Source organism: Tursiops truncatus, chromosome 9 (assembly GCF_011762595.2).
Source record: "Tursiops truncatus isolate mTurTru1 chromosome 9, mTurTru1.mat.Y, whole genome shotgun sequence".
Taxonomy (NCBI): Eukaryota; Metazoa; Chordata; class Mammalia; order Artiodactyla; family Delphinidae; genus Tursiops; species Tursiops truncatus.
The window spans coordinates 59,083,729-59,098,803 of record NC_047042.1 but is presented as its reverse complement, the minus strand read 5'-3'; the positions used below and the strand labels follow the sequence as shown (position 1 = coordinate 59,098,803).

At 42.5% G+C, this 15,075-nt stretch overlaps 1 long non-coding RNA gene and 1 pseudogene across 2 annotated transcripts in view; both read left to right on the top strand.

Moving 5' to 3' along the window:
- Positions 1–15,075, top strand: part of LOC141279555 (uncharacterized) — a 145,341-nt gene that overhangs the window by 112,402 nt on the left and 17,864 nt on the right. The gene's annotated exons all lie outside the window — the stretch shown is intronic.
- LOC101327114 (lysosomal dipeptide transporter MFSD1-like) lies at positions 11,956–13,839 on the top strand (annotated as a pseudogene).

The window sequence follows — 15,075 nt, the reverse complement described above, 5'->3', positions numbered from 1 at the left end:
CAACTTTGAATATTTCTGTATTTCATTGACTTGATAACACCTTATAAATAACCGTTGCATGCAGTAAAAACATTTAAATGGAGACATGAAAACTAAGGAGAAATGAGGCAGAAGGGACTAGGGAGGTGGAGAATGGGTGTCCCTCCAGACAGAGGGAATAGCACGTGCAAAAGCCATGAGCTGTGAAGGAGCTTAGGATTTTTAAGGAGCAAAGAGGTGGTCAGTGTGATCTGAGTACAAAGTGAGCTGAAGCACTGCAGGAGACAAAGTTAGAAAGGTGGGCGCGACCAGACCCTTCAGGACCTGGTAGGAGTTTTGAACATAATCCATTATAGAGGAAGTGACATGGTAAGATTTGCATTTAAAATATCACGGAAACTGTAAAGAGTGGATGGTAGAGTGGACAAGGTGGGGCTACAGGAAAACCAGTTTGGAACTGTTGGGGTAGTTCAGGTGGGATATTTTGATGGCTGGTGGGAGGGTGCTGGCAGTGGGGGAGGTGAGAAGAATTAGATGTATGCAAAAGAGAGTTAGGAGGTAAAATCAACAGGACACGCTTTCATTCAGTTCATACAAAAGAGGAGCCTGAGTTTAACTAGAGGCTTAAAACAGATGCTTTTACGGTCTTCCTTGTAACTAGGAGCATGCATGTGATCTAGTTCTGACTTATGGGGCTATAAGGAAGACTTCTGGAAATGTTTCTTCCTAAATACAGGACAGAGGGCTTGCCTGGTGGCGCAGTGGTTGAGAATCTGCCTGCCAATGCAGGGGACACGGGTTGGAGCCCTGGTCTGGGAAGGTCCCACGTGCCACGGAGCAACTGGGCCCGTGAGCCACAACTACTGAGCCTGTGCGTCTGGAGCCTATTCTCGGCAACAAGAGAGGCTGCGATAATGAGAGGCCCGCACACCGCAATGAAGAGTGGCCCCCACCTGCCGCAACTAGAGAAAGCCCTCGCACAGAAACGAGGACGCAACACAGCCAAAAATAAATATAACTAAATAAATTTGAAAAAAAAATACAGGACAGAGCCTTCTGAAAGAAGAACATCTTTTGCAATACCCTTGATTCTTATGTTTAAGTACAGTGTGAGGATGTGCAGCAGCCATTGTGCAACAGTGAGGCAACAGACATGGAAATAAAACCCAGCACACTAAGGATGATAGCATGGGAGTGTGACAAGTGTTTGGGTCCTTCATGATACTGGTGAGCCCCTGGAAGAACCCTGGGATGACATATCTCTTGACTACTAGTTCGGTGAGATAAGGTAGATTCCTATGATTTAAGCGCAGCTTTAAATACAGTTTTCTGTTACTTGCAGCCCCAAACATTCCTTCTTGGTACAGTCTAGCAGAGTTATAGAAAAAACATATATTGTTCAAAAGGCAAAAAGGTAGTGTTGTCACATTTTTTCCCTGACCAATATGAAAAGTTCTTCCTGGAAGAAGGGCTTAGTGAAATGTTTAAGTGATGGGGAAGTTTTTAGAGGTGGCGAATGCATCTGCAAAAGAAGGTACTTCACTGAAAAGGCTTGGAGTTGGAACTTCCCTGGAGGTCCAATGGTTAAGACGCCACACTCTCAATGTAGGGGGCACGCGTTCAATCCCTGGCCAGGGAGCTAAGATGCCACATGGCAAGGCCAAAAAAAAAAAAAAAAAAAAAGAGGCTTGGAGTTAAGGGAATGAGTGGATAAAGGTATGTGTACATGTGTACATACGGTGGCAAGGAGCATCGGATTATCTGAGATCTCATGGTAGTTTGACTTTTAAAGATAGAATTTTAAATCAAAACAATTGACTTATTTTCCTCCATTTATTGAATCTAGAACTGTTTAAATCTATAAAAATTTTCATAACCAATCCCATGAAAAAAAAACCCACCCCAGGGCTTCCCTGGTGGTGCAGTGGTTGGGGGTCCGCCTGCTGATGCAGGGGACACGGGTTCGTGCCCCGGTCCGGGAAGATCCCACATGCCACAGAGTGGCTGGGCCCGTGAGCCATGGCCGCTGAGCCTGCGCATCTGGAGCCTGTGCTCTGCAACGGGAGAGGCCACAACAGTGAGAGGCCCGCGTACCAAAAAATAAAAAAATAAAAAAAAAACCCACCCCAAACCAAAAAACAACAAAGAGAGTTAGTGTTAAACAAATATAGTTGTGTTCTGTAACTACTGATCTAGGAATCCTGCTGTTTGCTTCTATAAGGAGAACATGGACTGTCCTAAACCTCTGTGTTGGTAAGCTATGAATACAGTATAGATGCATTTAAAAGTTGATTTATCTACCCAGTGAATAGTAGGTGACTTTCAATGTTACAGAATTTAAATATGCTTAGATTGGGCATTGCGTACATTTCTTTATAATATTTTTTTCTTGTCATTTTTTACTTTTCAAAAATGTGTTGATGGTTTGAGAAAGGACAGTTTCTTTCTTCTCTTCTTTTTTTAAAAAATTAAATTGTTGGGGCTTCCCTGGTGGCGCAGTGGTTGAGAGTCCGCCTGCTGATGCAGGGGACATGGGTTCGTGCCCTGGTCCGGGAAGATCCCACATGCTGCAGAGCAGCTGGGCCCATGAGCCATGGCCGCTGAGCCTGTGCGTCCGGAGCCTGTGCTCCGCAACGGGAGAGGCCACAGCAGTGAGAGGCCCAAGTACCGCAAAAAAAAAAAAAAAAAATTAAATTGTTTCTTTCTCAGGTGACCCTTTAAGTGCAATAAATGATTACACTAAAAGACAATAGATAATGACTTTCTAGAGAGCAGGATTTGCATACTAGAAATTAAAAGAGGAACTTTAGAAGTTCAACTTGGCATTTGCAATCCTAGCAAACCTGGCATTGTATCAGAGGCGGAGAAATTGATTCTCTTCCTTTAAAGCATTTATGGTGGGAACAGGGCAAAGGAAAACACATGATGAGAAAAGTTAAGAAATACAGCTAATCGGAAAAGATAGGCAGAACACTCTATGACATAAATCACAGCAAGATCCTTTTTGACCCACCTCCTAGAGAAATGTAAATAAAACCAAAAATAAACAAATGGGAACCAATGAAACTTAAAAGGTTTTGCACAACAAAGGAAAACATAAACAAGACAAAAAGACAACCCTCAGAATGGGAGAAAATATCTGCAAATGAAGAAACTGACAAGGGGTTAATCTCCAAAATTTACAAGCAGCTCATGCAGCTCAATATCATAAAAACAAACAACCCAATCCAAAAATGGGCAGAAGACCTAAATAGACATTTCTCCAAAGAAGATATACAGATTGCCAACAAACACATGAAAGGATGCTTAACATCACTAATAATTAGAGAAATGCAAATCAAAACTACAATGAGGTATCACCTCACACCAGTCAGAATGGCCATCATCAAAAAGTCTACAAACAATAAACGCTGGAGAGGGTGTGGAGAAAAGGGAACCCTCTTGCACTACCGGTGGGAATGTAAATTGATACAGCCACTATGGAGAACAGTATGGAGGTTCCTTAAAAAAGTAAAAATAGAACTACCATACAATCCAGCAATCCCACTACCGGGCATATACCCTGAGAAAACCATAATTCAAAAAGTGTCATGTACCACAGTGTTCATTGCAGCTCTATTTACAATAGACAGGACATGGAAGCAACTTAGGTTGTCCATCAACATATGAATGGACAACTTAGGTTGTCCATCAACTTATGTTGTCCATCAACATATGAATGGATAAAGAAGATGTGGCACATATATACTATGGAGTATTACTCAGCCATAAAAAGAAACGAAGTTGAGTTATTTGTAGTGAGGTGGATGGACCTAGAGTCTGTCATACAGAGTGAAGTAAGTCAGAAAGAGAAAAACAAATACCATATGCTAACACATATATATATGGAATCTAAAAAAAAAAAAAGAAAAAAGTTCTGAAAAACCTAGGAGCAGGACAGGAATAAAGACACAGACGCAGAGAATGGACTTGAGGACACGGGGAGGGGGAAGGGTAAGCTGGGACGAAGTGAAGGAGTGGCATGGAGATATATACACTACCTAATGTAAAACAGATAGCTAGTGGGAAGCAGCTGCATAGCACAGGGAGTTCGGCTCAGTGCTTTGTGACCACCTAGAGGGGTGGGATAGGGAGGGTGGGAGGGAGACGCAAGAGGGAGGAGATATGGGGATATATGTATATGTATAGCTGATTCACTTTGTTATAAAGCAGAAACACACCACTGTAAAGCAATTATACTCCAATAAAGATGTTAAAAAAATACAGCTAATCAAAATGAAGAAAATAAAGGTGATTGATATTCTCTTCACCCAAGGATAACTATGGCCCACATTTTCACATTTACTCCATTCATCCTACCCCTTCCCTATCCCCCTTCCCTCCCTTCCACCATCCCTTTCTTTTATGGACTCTTCCATTCTTTGAAAATTAGATTTGTCTCTCCTATGGCCTTTTCCTTTATAGTCACCCATGTACTTGTAGTTTAATATTTATTTTCTCCTTTCTGTGTATGCACATCAGTGTTGTTGGATGTAGTCTGTAAACTTTTAAAAATAAATTTATTTATTTATTTATTTTTGGTTGCCTTGGGTCTTCGTTGTTTTGCGTGGGCTTTCTCTAGTTGCTGGCGAGCGGTGGTTACTCTTCATTGTGGTGCGCAAGCTTCTCATTGTGGTGGCTTCTCCTGTTGCAGAGCACGGGCTCTAGGCGTGTGAGCTTCAGTAGCTGTGAGGCACGGGCTTAGATGCTCTGGGGCATGTGGGATCTTCCTGGACCAGGGCTAGAACCTGTGTCCGCTGTACTGGCAGGCAAATTCTTAACCACTGCACCACCAGGCAAGTCCCTAGTCTGTAAACTTTTAAAGAGAGGGTGTTGCACCTGTGCCTGAATTTGGACTCCACTGTTCACATCATCTCATCCTGTGCCCTGTCAGGTTAACATGAATGCATACCTAGAAGTATAAAAATTATAGTCACGGGCTTCCCTGGTGGCACAGTGGTTGAGAGTCCGCCTGACGATTCAGGGGACACGGGTTCGTGCCCCGGTCCGGGAAGATCCCACATGCTGCAGAGCGGCTGGGCCCGTGAGCCATGGCCGCTGAGCCTGTGTGTCCGGAGCCGGTGCTCCGCAACGGGAGAGGCCACAACAGTGAGAGGCCCGCGTACCGCAAAAAAAGAAAAAACAAAAACAAAGAAAATTACAGTCACAAAATATGACTAATCATGTCAGTTTCACACTTGACCTAAGCAAGGCTGGTTTGTACAGTTCCACCTCCCTCCAAAATTCAGTCAACACCAGCTGAGTCTTTGTAACTTCCCACACCTCCTCCTTTTGTGGATCTGGTTCCTTTAGTATTCTTGGATATCATTGTATGTTCCTCATTTTCCTTAAAAAATTATTTGTAAGAAAATTTAAGACCTAAGACAAAAGTCACTTTTTCTAGAAAGGATTTTCAAGAGTTTAGGGACACTACCAGGCAGGACCACTTTACAATCAGTTCATGGCTTGAGGATTTGGGATAACCAAAAACAAGAGAGCCACAGGACCATTAGCCTATAGTCACACTCCAGGGACAAGTCCATTCCCTCCCTACCCGCCTCCCCATCTTTTCTGCTCCAAATTAACTTAATTGTCCATGAAGACCTGTTGGGGGGATGGGTATAGTTTACTTCTGGGCTGCCCGGAGCCTGAGGGTATGGCCCTTTGGGGTCTGACACTTATCAAGGGAAAAAATCTTCTATTAATTGCTCTTTTTTGGATGAGCCCTACACTCACTTATAATTCTGTCCCTTATGCTCCAGAGGGCTATGAAAACTGAAGTTGTTTTCGTGCCCAATTTTTTCCAGCAAGAGAATTCAGCCAAATAACCTAGCTGCCACTGACAGGAGTGGGTGTGTTTTAATTTTATTGTCAATTGTTTGCTTGATGTTTGTCCCTGCGACTAGATTATAATTTTCTTATTTATTTATTGTCTGACTCCCTCACTAGAAAATGAGTTCCATTTTATTTAATGATCATTAACAGAACACTTTCTGTGTACTGGGTACATTTCTAATTGCTTTATAAATATTAAGTCATTTAATCTTCCTGAAAGCCCTGTGAAATAGGTACTATTATTATTATAGATGAGGTAACTGAGACACTAAGAACTTAAGTTACTTGCCCAAGGTGACACAGCCAGTAAGTATTAGAGCCAGCATTTGACCCCAGGAAAACTGGCTTCAGAGTCCAGGGACTAACTCCTCTCTGTGCTGTGTCTCTCCGTGAGCACTCGGACAGGTCACTAATGAGTCTTTAGGACCTGGCATCTGCCTGACAATAACAGTTCTTACTATTGTTGAATGCACGACCATCCAATGCAGAAATGTGTGCTTTCTTGGTTAAAATATGACCAACTTGTAAAAAGAAATGTACTAAAAGTGGCAATGAAATAAAATTTCAATCTGTCATTACAGGTAATAATAGCCTGATTTTCTTTAATTCTGAGGAGTGAGTACAGTAGGTGGACCAAATTATCTGATAAATGTTTGCTTTTTTCTTAAAATTGTAAGAGCACTATCATGTTGCAATACCCTTTGAAGGAGATGTGGTTAGGTGGTAAATGCGGATGGGGAAGAATAAAGTAATACCAGAGGATGGCTGATGAGATTTTATTAAATATTGTACTTGGGGAATAAATGAATGATCTAGAGGACATGACATTTCAGAACAGGGCTCCACAGCACATCTTGACTCTCTCAGGAAACAAAGATAATTCTACTTTATTGTTTATTAGAAAATCACTGATGTAAATAAAAGTCATGTGTTACCACACAAGGTAATGTTCTCTGGCTGGTCACCTGGTTCCAGGTCAGGCCCAGGGTAAACTAGATCCTGTAAAGGGTGACTTGCTATCTGCAGTTGTTCATTTCCATTTTCAAAGGGTTGATTCGGTTATGCTCCGTTCGCCAGGTTATATTTTCTCTTTATGGTTTGTCGATGTGTCAGCTCATTACGTCACATGTGCACAGGGAGGAGGTGGATATCTGATGGAAGGGTAACATGATGCAGGAAGGGAATCTTTTGGTTTCATCATTTGCATCAAGGCCAGTGTCAAAACATAGTTAGAAATCCATAAGAAATAGCTGCTTTCCTAAGTCAAAGGCTGTCAGGGGAGGTGCACCAATGTTTTGGCACTCAGCTTTCTGTTCGGTGCCAACACAGGTAAATCTCCCATTGTACACTCCAGTGAACATTCAGTTTCATCTACTTGATGTCATTTCACTTACCTACTGGGGGAAACTACTTCAGCTGCAGCTATAAAACTTTTATAATAATGGCAAATTTTAAATTCTTACTCTGGGCTTTCACTTTACTATGTGCTTATCCAAAAGTGGAAAGTGTTCTTACTGTTTTAATGGTAGAGCAACCCTGAGAGAGAGATATTACAAGTTCTACAGTTTTATCCTAGAAATTTGAAGCAAGTTGCTCCAAGTCACAGGACCAGAAGAGGTGCAGTTATTTTGATTCGGTTTGAGTTACTCTTTCCCTAGTACAATGTTCTTTTAATATTGATATTTGAATCTCATATTGCCTTTTAGTTAATCATTAGATCAATAAATAGTTGTTGGTATCCAGGCTATTACATCAAAAGAGGTAGTCATACTTAAAAGATTCGAATTAGGTCATCGTCTTCTAAGTTTCCCACTTAGAATAATGCTAAATCATATGTGGTTGCTTAAATATTAAAGCCCTATGGAATCACAGAGCACTCAAAGCTCAAATTAACACTGGGAATTGTAATTATATACATTTCTTGTGAAAAGACTTGATGGTTGGTTTGAATTACGAGCTGTGTGGCTTTGAGAAAATTACTTAATATCTTTAGGCTCCGGTTTCCTTAAATGTAAAGTGGGGATAATACTATCTACTTCTCTGGATCGTTGCCAAGATTAAAGCAGACAATACATTTATTAAAGTCCCCAGCACAGTGCCTGACACGCAATAGGCACTCAGTAAATGTTAGTTTCTCCTTGACTGATTTCTTTCATTGGCTGTGTAGGAAAATCATGTAAACAGACTCCACAGATCAATCACTTCCAAGTGCTTTTGGAAAATAATGGGTAGAGAATCTTAAAGTTCACTGTCATTACTGTTGGTTAGGGCCCATTGCTTCCCCCCCCCCCCCCAAGAACATCGGGTTAAAATTTACTGGAGAGTATTTAATATACAACAATTTGCTCTGAATCTAACTTTTTTTTCAGGAACATACTTAATGATTAAATCAAATCAAGCAGAAGTTTTCTGTATGTGATTCAAGAACGCTCTTCATCCTTTCGGCACCGAAATTGCATTACCTGTCATTGAAGGAGGAAGTGTGCTCAGTTAAGCTTGAAAACAATGTTACCAGAAAAGGATTAACAAATCGTAAGGCAGAATCCTTAGAAGTAAGGTCACTACCACAATGCGGCTGAGGCACGAGCCAAGGAATATGTTTAATATGTGTTGCCCCTTTAGCTCCTGGAATCTTAATATATAATCCACATCACTGAATCAGACCCAAAGGAGGGAAAGAACAGGAGCATCATGTCTCTGCTATGTAGACACGGCATGATTAATTATTTTAAAAAATTAGTTTTTATTTTATTTAAGTAATCTATGCACACAGAGTTCCAAAGTCAAATGTTATTAAGGCGATTATAGCATATCACAGGGGTTTCTTATCTCATTCCTTCCCTTAGTTCTCTTCCCCAAACACCTTCAACAATTTTGGCTTTTTGTTTCCGACATGTGCACATCTCTATATTTCTAATTAATTTGTGTATTATGCTCTCTTTTGATTTATCGATATTTAACCTCTATTAATTTCTTATTATGGTATTTGAGCCTTTTGTTCTCTTATACCACCATGCCTTCTGCTTCCTTTCTCTCCTATCCCAGTACAGTGGTCATATTACAGCCTTTGTTGAATTGACAATTCCATGTTGATATTATTGTGCCTTTGTAAATATTGTTCAGGCTAAGCATTATAGTGTACAGAACATTATATTTGCTTTCCTACTTTTTGTCTTTTCCTAAAATTAATAATGGCCTCTCCCTGCCCACCCTCCCCCCACCTCAACCCTTTCAATCTGCTTGTTTTTAGTCCTGTTTCTAATTCTTTCTACGCTTTCCAATGGCTTCTTGGTGCACTTTTCTACAAGTGCTATCATATCAGTATATATGTGTTCCATTTTGTTTTTCCTAAAAATATCCCTCCTGGGCATCCCTGCTGGCGCAGTGGTTGAGAGTCCACCTGCCGATGCAGGGGGCACGGGTTCGTGCCCCGGTCTGGGAAGATCCCACATGCCCTGGAGCAGCTGGGCCCATGAGCCATGGCCGCTGAGCCTGCGCGTCCAGAGCCTGTGCTCCGCAACGGGAGAGGCCACAACGGTGAGAGGCCCGCGTACCACCAAAAAAAAAAAAAAAAAAATCCCTCCTGGACACTTCCTTCTCCTTCCATAGGGACTGACCTCTCTCGGTCTGTTGCACAGTCTCCTCCTGGGGATGCCTTGAGTCTCCTTCTTTCTTGGTGGAGTTGCTTGTTTTGCTGGAGCACATTGTCAGATGGGGCAGCAGCAGAAGGTGTCATGGTGGCCGTCTTCAACGTGGCTGTCTCTTTAGCCACACAGTTCCATCTGGACTGTTTATCCCCCATGCCTCGCACACGTCATCCTCCTGGGAGATCCTTCTACCCTTATTCTGGACAGTCCCTTTGTGCCAAAGGTGCAAAGTGAATCTTGACGTAAACATCACACAGTATAATTAATAATTAGATCATGGATTTTAAATGTAAAAATATAAAACTTTTAGAAGAAAATATAGAATGTCTTTGGGACCTAGGGCTAAGTGAAGAGTTCATAGACATGGCTAAAACGAAGATCCATAAAAGGAAAAATAACTAAGTTGGGCTTCATCAAAACGGAGAAAAACTTTGGCTCTGAAAAACACTCTGTTAAGAGGATGTAAAGACAAACTACAGACTAGGAGAAAATATTTGCAAACCATATATACCTAAAATATATAAAGGACTCTCAAAATTCTATAGTGAAAAAGAATCAATTATGAAATGGGCAAAAGACTTGAACAGTTGTTTCACTAAATTGGAGACACAGATGACAAATAACCACATGAAAAGATGTTCAGCATCATTAACCATTAGTGAAATGCAAATGCGAACCACAGTGAGATATCAACATGAACTTATCAGAATGACTAAAATAGAAAATAACGATGACACCAAATTCTAGTGAGGCTGTGGAGAAACTGAATCACTTACACGTTGCTGGTGGGAATGTGAAATGGTCCAGCTGCTCTGGAAAACAGCTTGATAGTTTCTTAAAAAAACTAAACATGCAAATATGACCCAGAAATTGCACCCTTTCCAAACTGGAAACAATCCAGATGCCCTTCAGTGGGTGAAAGGCAAAACAGACTGTGGTAAATCCATACCATGGAATGTTTCTCAGCAATAGTAAAGGATAGCTTACTGAATCTTAGCAATCATTTGGAATTGTTGACGGATAGCATTGGAAGGCGGAGTAGATGTGATTGCCTACAGAGAAAGTACGGCAAGAAGGCAGCCTTGGAGAGTGTTCCAAGGGGCTTGGAGAGTTCTAGAGGGAGAATGGGCAGAGGAGCCTGGGCAGAGGATGGGGGCGAGGGTGGTGGCACAGCAGCCGAGAGAGAGGGGGTTGGAGAAGAAGGGAGTGGTCAACTGTGCCAGCAAACGAGAAGCCAAGTAAGCAGAGACCCGAAGCTGCAGTGAGGTTGATGGGGCTCCAGGGAGAGCACACTGTGGGGGGAGCACAAGCACTGAAGCTTGACCTGGTGGTATGAAGGTGTGTCGCAGCACCTCCACACCTGCTCCTGTGCCATCTGGCCTCAGTGATAACCCATGAGGTTGGTGGGTCGGGCAGACAAGCAGGCATTAATTTTCAAGTTTCAGAGGGGAGAAACCTGGGGCTCAGAAATGTTGGAAGCCTTGATCTGTGACCGAGCCAGGTCTTGTGGCTCTAAACTCAGTGCTCTGGTAGGGCTCCCATGATGGCTTTCCACCACATCACAGCACAGGGCAGGTGTGGCTTGGCTTCAAAAACCCATTGGACAGTCAACTGCTAGAATCCCCCTATAATTTGCTAGGCAGCAATGTGATGTCCTGTAACTCTGAAGAAAGTTTACTAAGGCTTACTTAGTGTAAGTATTCTCATAAAAGTTTCCCACAGCTCTTGAGTTTTTAGACACACATTTGTCTTACTGTGTGCCCCAAATACTATACTGAGTGCTGTACATAGATTATCTTAAGCCTCACAATTACTTCACGGAATATGTACCGACACTAGTTCATTATAATGACAAGGAAACTGAGGCCTAAGAAGTAAAGTAACTTTCCCAAATTATACTATCAGAAAGTGGTAAGAGGCAGGATTGAAACAACGGGGTTGTAACCTGCAATTGAACTTGTGTAACAGGCAATTGAACTAGAGACTTAGATCTTCAGATTCTCCAACCTGAATTATTTTGAGGCTTAATCATACCTACTGGATAGAAGGAGAAAGAATATGGTGAAGATTAGGTGAGTTTTGGATAACTAGTTCCAAGAAAGCTTCAGTAACTGAAGGGTTCAGATACTGGACAGAACTCTAAATGGTGGACAAGAGTCAATATGCATTTTCAGATTCTTCTGCTTCTAGAATCACCCCCTCCTCCATGACACCAAAATATTATAGGATATTTGAATATTTGTAGAAGGATTCTTCTATTAATTTAGAAAGTGTTTGAGTGCCTACTGTATGCCAGGCAAAGTTCCATTTAGGGACAAGGGTAGACTGGTGAGCCAAGTAGACCAATTCCTGCCTTCATGAAGTTTACAGGTCAGACCTTGTCATTTTAGAGATAGAGGTGGTTCCATAGTTATGGAGGTGAGAGGCCTTTGGGGACCTTGGTCTATGGATGTGGAGGGTCTTATTCAGCCTCTGAAAGTTTGAACATCCTTCCCAATGCTACAAAACTATTTCCCCTTCTTCATTAATAAATCCTGAGTTTCTTCAGGTATCCAAACACTTCGGAATGGGTGGATTTAGCCGCAGTTCAGGTGAAACCCTTTCTGCTCTAAACAAGTTCTTCTCAAATTTATCCTGCATTGGAATCACCTGGAGGGCTTGTTAAAAAGATTGTGAGGCATCACATGAACGACCGCGGTCACGTGAGCACAGTTTTCGCGGGGCTCTGGCGGCGGCTTCCTCTGGTAAGTTGCGGTCACGGTCATCTCTCGGTCTCCCGCCGCCGGCCCGGGGGAGGCGGGGAGGAAGCGAGGGCGCTGCCAGGCGGCCCAGACGACGCCAGCACAAGAGCCCCCGTCGCCCCGCTGCCCCGCCGGACCTCTGCGACCCCAGTTCCTGGCGCACAGGCTTTTGGTGCTGTTGCTTTCTTCCTTGGCTTCGGCTATGATAATCCTGCCGACCTCAGACTCAGGTTACAAGGATATGCAGGTGAATACCACGAAATTCATGCTGCGGTATGCCTGGTATTCTTGGCCCAATGTAGTTTTGTGTTTCTTTTGTGGCTTTTTTTTTTGTTTGTTTGCGGTACGCGGGCCTCTCAGTGTTGTGGCCTCTCCTGCTGCGGAGCACAGGCTCCGGACGCGCAGGCTCAGCGGCCATGGCTCACGGGCCCAGCCGCTCCGCGGTATGTGGGATCTTCCCGGCCCCGGGCACGAACCCGTGTCCCCTGCATCGGCAGGCGGACTCTCAACCACTGCGCCCACCAGGGAAGCCCCTCTTTGGTGGCTTTTTGATAGAGCAAGCATTTGGAATACGATGGGGCACCATTATTTTTAGTTGCTATTTGTTTTTGCCCTGGGTGGAATATTTAATGCTTTTTGGCTGATGGAGTTTGGATGGTTATGTTTGGGCTGGGTGGGGACTCCTTAGCAGTTGCCCAGAATACGTATGCTGTGAGTTGGTTTAAAGGCAAAGAATTAAACTTGGTGTTTGGTGTAAGTTGGACTCCAGCTTAGCATGGCTGGAATTGGAAGAACAGTAAACGTGAACCTCATGAGATGGCTGTATTCTAAGGTTTAAGCTTCCTTGGGTTCTGCTGGTCACACAACACTTGGGGTCACACTTATGACTGGGGGTATAACATGTATTCTTTCACTAGTCTGTGCCTTGGCCCTTGCTTGTTTGGATCAGACAGCAGAAAGAATCCTTCATAAAGAACAAAGCAAAACAGGTGAAGTTATTAAGTTGACTGATGTGAAGGACTTCTCCTTACCCCTGTGGCTATATTCATCACCTGTGTCTGCTATTATGTTGCCGTGTTCCCTTTCATTGGACTTCACAAAGATTTCTTTACAGAGAAATTTGGATTTTTCTCCCAGACAGCGAGTGATATTAGCAGTATAGTGTTTGGGCTCCCGGTGGATAAAACGGGAAGTAACATCATCTGTGTGCAATGGTGACCCTGCTTGCTTCCCACATGATGCTGACCTTTATGCTGTGGAACACTTGGCTTGCTATGTGTCTCCTGGGACTCTACTATTCGTTGCTTGCCTGTGCATTGTGGCCAATGGTGGCATTTGTAGTTCCTGAACATCAACTGGGAACCGCATATGGCTTCATGCAGTCCATTCAGAATCTTGGGTTGGCCATCATTTCCATCATTGCTGGCATGATATTGGATACTCGGGGATATTTGTTTTTAGAAGTTTTCTTCATTGCCTGTGTTTCTTTGTCACTGTTATCTGTGGTCTTACTCCACTTGTTGAATCATATCCAAGGTGGGAACCTAAATTATTCTGCAAGACAAAGGGAAGAAACAAAACTTTCTCATGCAGAATGAGAAGTTTAAATGTGTCATGAGAATGGGCTGCACACATCATTAGTCTGAAAAACTCCTTTATTTTTTTTTTCAAATTTAGAGTTTAGTTGTTAGGAAAAATAATGGTCTGGAGAGTTGTTATATTTATATTTTGAATACACTTATTTTAAAGTATAATTCTGAGGACTGTTTTAGCCTGTGTCTTTTGTATTGCTGAAGAATTCTACTTTGGGATAGGCTCATCAGTGGTGAAGTTCAGAAAATTGTACCTGGTACATGTGGGTGATTTCGAGTACGGACACTGAATAATGGAAATCTTTGGATCTCGTATTGAGATAATTTTCACAAAGAGTATCATAGGAATATGGCCTTTTCTTTATCTTAAAGCAAAAAAAAAAAAAAAGCTTTTGAGGGAGTAGAAGGGATTTTTTTTTTTGGTCTTTTTGTATCTCGTCCATCATGTGCCCCAACTGCACATGCACACAGTTATTTTTAGTCCCTTATAGTTTCTTTGTATTCTGTTGCTCCAGGAAACGTGTGTCCAGGTACAAGTGCTGCAGCAAAGGGGCCCAGGGCCCAGGGCCCAGCCTGTCTTAGTTTGAAGTACATGGTGTAACACTGTATGCTTAAAAGTTTTAGAACAGCTTGAAAGTGCATTCCTTATTCAGGATAAGTTTATTTACATCCTTTTTTTTTTTTTCTGATTTATGGTGTACTGTGTCATTATTCACTTGTTAATTCTTTAGGCGTTGACTGCCATGTGACTGTTCTCGCCGATGGGTGTTGAAAGTTGGCCTTACCGGTCGGGAAAAGTCTGCTGCTGTGGAGGGCCTGTGTGGTCTGGCTTCCTCTTTCCACTACCTCTGTGCCTCAGCTACAGTGAGCTGCTTACATTTTTTTCAAATTGGTTACATCTCTTCCCTTCTCAGGGGCTTTGTCCATGCTGCTCCCTTTGCTTAGACTATTTTAGCCAGGATTCTCTAACAACCTGGTTTCATAGGATTTAGGACAGAAAACTTTAGCCCCCCACTGGGAACCATTCTCCCTGTGGAAACTCTTCCAGACCCTTCAGGCTATATCAAGTTAGTCTGAAGTTCCTGTGATCTTTGAAAACCCCTGTACTTTTCCTTCGTAGCTTACCTCAGCTTATCATGAAGAATTTGTGATGAGGTATGTGTGGGTGTCTCTTTATTTTGGTTGTAAGCTCTGCGAGGGCAGAAACTGTCTCTGATATGTTAATAATGATTGTGTTGATAG